The sequence below is a fragment of the Grammomys surdaster genome, unplaced genomic scaffold (assembly GCF_004785775.1).
Source record: "Grammomys surdaster isolate TR1022 unplaced genomic scaffold, NIH_TR_1.0 211, whole genome shotgun sequence".
NCBI lineage: Eukaryota > Metazoa > Chordata > Mammalia > Rodentia > Muridae > Grammomys > Grammomys surdaster.
Genome location: NW_021604656.1, coordinates 4,081,810 through 4,089,416, shown reverse-complemented (window position 1 = coordinate 4,089,416; position 7,607 = coordinate 4,081,810).

Here is a 7,607-nt window from a genome sequence, read left to right as displayed (position 1 = left end):
CTCTGGAGGCTGAGGCAGGAGGATTGTCATGATGTATTTGAGGCCAGTGTGGGAGACATCTTCATCTTAATATTAGCCATTATGGGGTCTGGATGAGGGAGTTAGGCCCTCTCCTTGGTCTGCAGTGTCTGGTAAGTTCTTGGGCTTGTTCTCAATGCATTCCCAATAAATTTATGAGGTATTGTCCTTTCTGTTCTCAGGAATAAGTCATTTATCAGTCTGTGCTGATGAGTAGTGCCAAGAAGCTAAGAGTTTGGGTCCACCGAGGAATACACTTAACTTCTACCTCAAAATGGAGTCAAAAGCTGCTTGTAAAATGAAATCCCCGTCCATTTTACATTGTAGAAAACAAAACACTGTCTCACATGATAATGGAGTAAAATGGGACACAGACTGGTCTTATATTGCTGTAATATTGGTTCTATTATTATTATTAGGTTCTATTATTATTATTGAGAGAGGATCTTTGTACCCCAGGCTGTCCTGGGATTTACTATGTAGACCAAACTGGCCTTGAACTCATAAAGATCCACCTGCTTCTGCCTCCCAAGTGCTGAGACTAAGACTAAAGGTGTGTACTTCCATGCCTGGCTTTAGGTGTCACTTTGAGGCACTGTAAAAAGGCAGAAAATTGAGGTGACATTGGAGCGACCCAGGGATCTAGTTTGCTTTTCCTGCTGACTGAGAGTTGGGTAATTTCAAAATTAGTCAAAGACGGCAAAGTTGCTCTAGAGATAGTGCTTGTCTTCTTAAAGACATCTCAGAGGAAGAAACAAGAAACAATAGATTGAGTTGGTGGGACAGGCCAGTCACCCCATAGCTTGGGACATAGAGTTGAAAGGTCAGGAATTCAAGGCCAACCTGAGATACACAAACCGACTCATAAAATCAGAAAAGGGCTCCATGGCTCAGGCTGTAAAGGTGCTTGCCACCAGGCCTGACATCCAGTGTTTGATCCTTGGGACTCTCGAATGGTATAAGTGTCACGAGCAGTTGGGGTTGCACGGGCAGGGGCAAGGCCTCTTACCCACAGAACTGAGGCGCCATGACTAAAAATGACGTACAGAAAGCAGCATTGGTTCTGGCTTACAGTTCCTGAGAGAGCATTCATAGTGGGAAGGAGGCATGGCAGCAGGTGGCCAGCCAGATTGGAGATCACTCAGATGTCACAACCACTGGCAGAAGCGGTGTGGGAACTGGGGTGGGGCGCGGCTATAAACTCTCAAAGCCCACCCTGAGTGCTGTACTTCCTGCAGCAAGGCTCCACCCATTAAAGCCTCCACTACCTCTCCCAACAGCAAAACCAGCTAGGGACCAAGTGGGAGCCAGTGGGAGCATTTCTCACTCAACCAGTAAGTAAGGGCTCACACTGCTTTGCAAAAGAAACAAGATAACTTTATTTGGAGCCAAGCAATAATACATTTTATAGAGGGATACATGGTTACAATTGGCAGCAGGTCACATGAGTGAGGGCACTGAAGGAGCCAGGATGCACTCTGGGTCTGTCTTTATTGGGCCTTGAGGACCATGGGGGCTGATTACTAAGGGCTGTAGTTGGTGGTTGTCTACTGTGATTGGTAGATTAGGCCCTACATTGACTTTTCCTAGTGCACACGTTTCTTCGCATAAGGTATCTGAATCTAATTTGCACACACAACTACGCATAGGTCAATGGGGGATTCTCTCGGAATTTTCTCTAGATATTTCGCTTTGCCTCACATCATCCAAAATCCGGCTCAGACCAGATCGGCCCTTCTGTTCTTCATATCTGAATACATTGGGCACACACTTAAATCGAAACTGTTCAGAGATAGGAGTGTGCGCAGCCTGAGGCTGGCTGGGGTTGAGGTTTTGAGATTGCAGGGTGTATTGGAGAGGAACGAGTGGCAAGTACATACAGATAAAGGGGTGGGGTTGCCAAGTGGAATGCACCCCCGCTTAGCTTACTACTTGTTGGGTAGCTCAGGCCAGAGTCAAAGTTGTGGCAGTGCCCCGTCTCAGCTTCCTGAGTGCTTGGATTGTAGGCATGTTAGTCCTGGTCTTGACACCTAGCTGAAGTCCTGTTTATACCACTTCCTGTTTGCATCGTCCTCCCATTGCTGTGTCTTTACGATGACCTGTATCCATCTATCAGCCAGTCCATTAACCTATGCTTTTAATAATACTGTTTTCCACAAGCTATGAATAACTTGTACAGTTACATACACTGCTTTTTTTTGTAAGTTTATGAAAATCGTTTAAGAGTGTTCACATTTGTTGGCTTGCTATTATTTCAGTGAAATTACCACCACCACCACCGCCACCACCCCACTCCCCCTTTTTTGGGAGGGGAGAAACCCACCTGCCAATGCCTTCTGAGTTCTGGGATTAAAAGCCTGGCTTCAGTAAGTTTTTTTTTTTTTTTGGATCTATCAAATGTTGAGTTTTATTTGTTGAATTTTATTGTAGGAATATTTCATATTTTATTCATCTTTGTCATACTAGATATTTCTGTTGCCTTTTTTTTTTCCTCAAGGAAATGGGCTTCCTGGAACATATATTTCAAGGAAATGGCCTGAAACTTGTAGAAGTCTCAGTAATATTTTTTATTTTTATTTATTTTTTACTTTTTATTGGTTCTTTGTGGATTTCACATCATGTACCCCAGTCCCACTCCTCACCCCCTCCTCTCGTACCCGCCCTTCACTCTTGTAAACTCTCCCCAACAGAGAGCGAGATTCAGTATTTTTAAGCTGTGTTTTAGGATGCTTGAATTCCACAGAGACGATCGATCAGACATGAATTAACGTTATACCATCCGAGAGTTTCTAAGTAGTCATGTGACCATTTAATTTGAACGTAATTTTGGATTCAGGCAAATAAAGCACTAGAGGAAGCTTGCTGTAGCAGAGCAGATTTCGAAGGGTATCTGGGGACTATATTGGCTTTCCTTGGTTTCCCTCAAACCAACCTCTAGCAGGGACCCAGGGACTCCGCGATGTTACAACGGCCCACACCGCTCCGCGCCTGCGCGCCTCGCCCCGCCTCGCCCCGCCCCTCGCCCGCCCCGCCCCTCGCCCCGCCCCCGCCGTCTCGCGCCCTGGCGCGCGTTCTCCACTTTCCGAAGAGTTGCGGCCGCTCGCGACCCCCAGCGTTTGGGAGGCGCTGGGTGGCGCGGCCAGCTTCGCGGTGAGTACGCGTCGCCTCGGCACTCCGCAGCCGTCCGGGGCCGCCTGCTTCCCGCTGTCCGCCCGGCGGCGGCCGCTCCGTCTGAGGCGCGCCTCGCAGCGAGTAGGCCTCTCGGCTGGGCGGGAGCCGACGCCGGGTCGCTCTCACTCCCGGGCGGCCCTGGCTCTCGCGCCCCCCGGCGCCCCCCTCCCTCTGAGGGCAGCCATCGTCCTCCGGGGCGCCCTCTCTTGCTCTCCGAGCTTCCTGGTAGCTTCGTCGCCCGCCCGGCTAACGGACTCTCCGGGGACCGCCGCTAGGCCTGCTGCCTCCCCCACGTTACTTTGCTTGTCTAGTGGTAGTTGGTTTCACTAGTACTTCGCCCGCCAGAGACACCGCTCCCACCCGGGTCTTTCTATGGAGCCCCGTCTGGCTTTCAACTCATAGGGTACCCAAGATGGCTTCTAACTCGCTATCCTCCTGCCTCAGTCTCCCGAGAAAGATTTCCCCTGGAAATCTGTATCGTTTACCTCTTAAAGTCTCCAGTCGAGCCTGGTGCGTTTCTCTCGTGGCTGATGACAGACTGTGTGTCAGAAACCTGTGAGACCAGAGCGTTGGTCTCCTCAGAGATGGAGCTGGGTGTGAATCCGGACCACTTCACTCCAGTCTTCTTGCATCTAGTCGTTGTGTCACATACCGGCAACGCTGCGGAAAAAGTGAGCCCCAGTGTTTAGGGTTTTGTTTGGTTATGAGAGACAGTGCTTTGTAGTTGAGTCAAAGAAAGTCTGCTTGTGGAGTCAGATGCCTCGAGTGTCATTTCCCAGCATAGCCACTTGCCAACTACTCTTTTTTACTAATTTTCCTAATGTGTTAGGGCACCTTAGGGTTCTGGAGAGGAATAACCTCAGTATCGGGTGTGAGAAACCTAGAAGTTTGTCTATTGAGTCTCTCAGTGATTACTTATTGCACGGGGTGTGTTTGAAATCTTTTATTTTTGCACACATGTGGGCACACGTAGGTATGAACACACACACAGACACTCTTCCACCACCACACCGATGTCTGTGGGAATCTTCTTAAGTGTCTCTCCATCTTAATTGGGGCAGGGTCTTTTGGAGTTGGTTGATATTTTTGGCTGGCTTCCTCGGAGATCCCCTTACTCACACTCCAGCTGTAATCTACCCACCGAGTAATCTCCCCTGAATTCTGTTGTTGTTGGTGTGTGAGTGAGAGAGAGAGAGAGAGAGAGAGAGAGAGAGAGAGAGAGAGAGAGAGAGGGATTATAGCTATGCATTTACCTTCCTCAGTTACAGAAACAAATCAATCTTAATTGTAATCAATTGATAAAGGAAGATTATTCTATCAAGCTACCCCTTTCTCACTTCTTATTTTGTGCTGGAGATCAACCCCAAGAGCCTTGTGCGCTTACAAGTTTTATTTTATGTTTTTGAGACAAAGTCTCACTGTGTAGTTCTGCCTGGCCTGAAAATTGCTATATAGACCATACTGGGTCAAATTTACAGAGATCCTCCTGTTTCTGCCTCTCAAGTGGTGGAATTAAAGGCACTATTATTTTTTTTAATAAAAAAATAAATTTTTATTTTAAATTTTAATGTAAAAATAATTTAAAAATGTGTTAGTACCTGCAGTCCTGCATGTGTGTGCACACACACACACTCTTAAAAATATTAATAAAAATAAAGTTAAAAAAGATGTCAGCTATAGGTATCATAAATTACAAATTTTAGAAAAATTACTTGTATTGAAGATATAGCTGCTATTGGCATACTGTTTTAAATAATACAACAGGAATAGGAAATGTTTAGTAAGTTAGAAGCCACTTCATAAAGAGTATTTTCCTAGGGTCCTAATTAATTCCCCAGGCTTCCCCTGTACTAATTCACACTTTTACATCATATGCTCTTATAGTGTTAAAGATTACTTCATTGTTTTTGATGTTGTGGTGGTGCTGAATCAAACCTAGAACCTCGTACACGCTGGGTGGCTAGCTACTGAGCTGCGTCTGTGGCCCTTCATGGAGCTGTATTACCCCACCCCGTATCTGTCTCCAGTTACTATCCTCCTGTGTCTGGTTCTTCTGTAGCTTACTTATTTATTCATATAGCTGCTGAGGATGGAGACCAAAGCCTTGTACATGATAATAACATGTTCTACTACTGAGCTGTACCCCAGTCCTCTTAATAAAACATTTAATAATTTAAATATCTCCTTTATGCTACTGATTCATTCAGCAAATATTTATGTGCGCATACCATGTGTTAAGTAGAGACTCTTGTTAGAGGTGATATAGAGGTAGTGGAGCCAGGACTGGCCATGTACACTTTTAATTACAGCCCTTGGAAGGCAGAGGCAGGCTCTGTGAGTTCAAGGCCAGTGTGTTCTACATAGTGAGTTCCAGGACAGCCAGAGCTTTGTAGAGAGACCCTCCCTGTCTTGAAAAACAAAACAACAACAACAACAAAAAAGATACTAGATGTTGGAGTTAGGTCTTGGGATTAGGAGGTAAAAAATGGCACTGTTTTACTTGTCTGGGTTAGTGACCTTCCTGAGCTTGTTTCCTCATAGTAATGACATGTTTTTAAGATTTCTTAGAATGATTTGGAATATTCACTCATCAAATACATATTACTGTTTAAAATTGTTTTTTAAGGTATCATTACATATAGTAAAAGGAACCATTGTTAACTGTGACTTATGGTACATATGTAACTACCATCCAAATGGCAGTAATACATTTTCAGCAACCCAGAAGCTTTCATTCTGTCCTTCCCAGTGAGATTTTTAGTAGCAACCAGTGTTTTGATTTAGAACATTTGAAGTTAATTTCAGCTCCATTGTACTATAATTCATATGCAGTGTATCTACCTTTAGTCACCAGTTATATGTTTTTAGTATATTCACAGGATTGAGTAGCTATCATAATTCAGAGCAGCTAAATTTATTGTAAAGAAAAATCCCACCCATTCAGTCATATCACTGTCTACTTTGCCAATTCCCCCCCAACTCAGTCCTAAATAATTATTTACAGACTCTTGATTTACTGCTGTTGATATTTTATATTAGTGGAATCATACACTTAAGTATTTGTGGTCCTTTAGAACTAGCTTCTTTCACTTATTGTGATGTCTTCAAGCTTTAGATCATAAATGTTTTATTTTTATGGTGAGTCATAAAATATATATCATATTTTATCAGTTAGTGGCCATTTGAATTGCTTCCACTTCAGAGTACTGTTAAATAATGCTTCTATGAACATTTGTGTAGTTTATTTTTGAAGATGTGTTTTTATTGTATGTGTATGAGTATCTTGTCTGCACAGATGTCTTTACATCATTTGTGTGCTTGGTGCCTGTGGGGACCAGAAGAAGGTGTTGGTTCTCCTGAAACTGGAGTTACAGCTAGTTGTGAGCCAAGCCATCTCTCCAGCCCTAACCACCTATCTTAATTTGTTTTAACAAGGTTTTGTTTTCAGATTACAAATTTTATGTACCTTTTTCATTAAAACTTTACTTAATTTTATGGTTTGGAGCACAAAAGTTTTAATTTAGATATAATCTTTCTATTTTCTTACAGCTTGTGCTTTTATATTTCATATCTAGTATACCATTGTTTATTATCCTAGATGAGAAGAATTTTTGCTTATGCCAATGTTTATGCCTTAAAGAGCTTTATGTATTTTGTTCTTAGGTTTAGGTCTTTGATTCATTTCATGAATCTTTTGTGTCTATGTATGGCAAGGACTTAATATAATTTAATTTATTAAATGTGTACTTCCTGTTGTCTTAGTACCATTTTTTTAAAAAGGCCTTTTTTCACGAAAAATTATTTTATTATTATATAAAAAGTTACTATATTAACACCGCTATATAATTAGTTGACAGGATAGGCGGTGGTGGTTTTTTTTGTTTTTCTTTTGTCAGTATTGTTTTATCTATTTTGGGACCCTTGCATTTAGATCAGCTTGTTTATTTCCTCAAGAAGGCTAAATAGGGGCTGGAGAGACGGCTCAGTGGGTAAGAGCACTGGCTGCTCATCCACAGGACCTGGGTTCAAATTCTAGCACCTGACACTTTCACACAGACGTACATGGAGGCAGAACACAGCACCAGTGTAAATAAATAAATAAATAAATAAATAAAAGCTAATAAGATTTTATTGGAGACTATACCTAAATAGCAGCTGGGGCATATTATCATACTAACAATGTTTAAATCCTCTACATTTATCTAGATTTCCTTTAATTTTTTTCATGCCTATACACAGACACACATACACACACCTTCTACTGAATTTAATCTTTCTCTTTTAAGGAATACTGTAAAATTTTTAGTTATAAATTTAACATGCTTTTTGTTAAATTTACTCAAAAAGATACTGTTATTGTTGTTGTTGTCATCTTCCTCCTCCTCCTCCTCCTCCTCCTCCTCCTCCTCTTCTTCTCC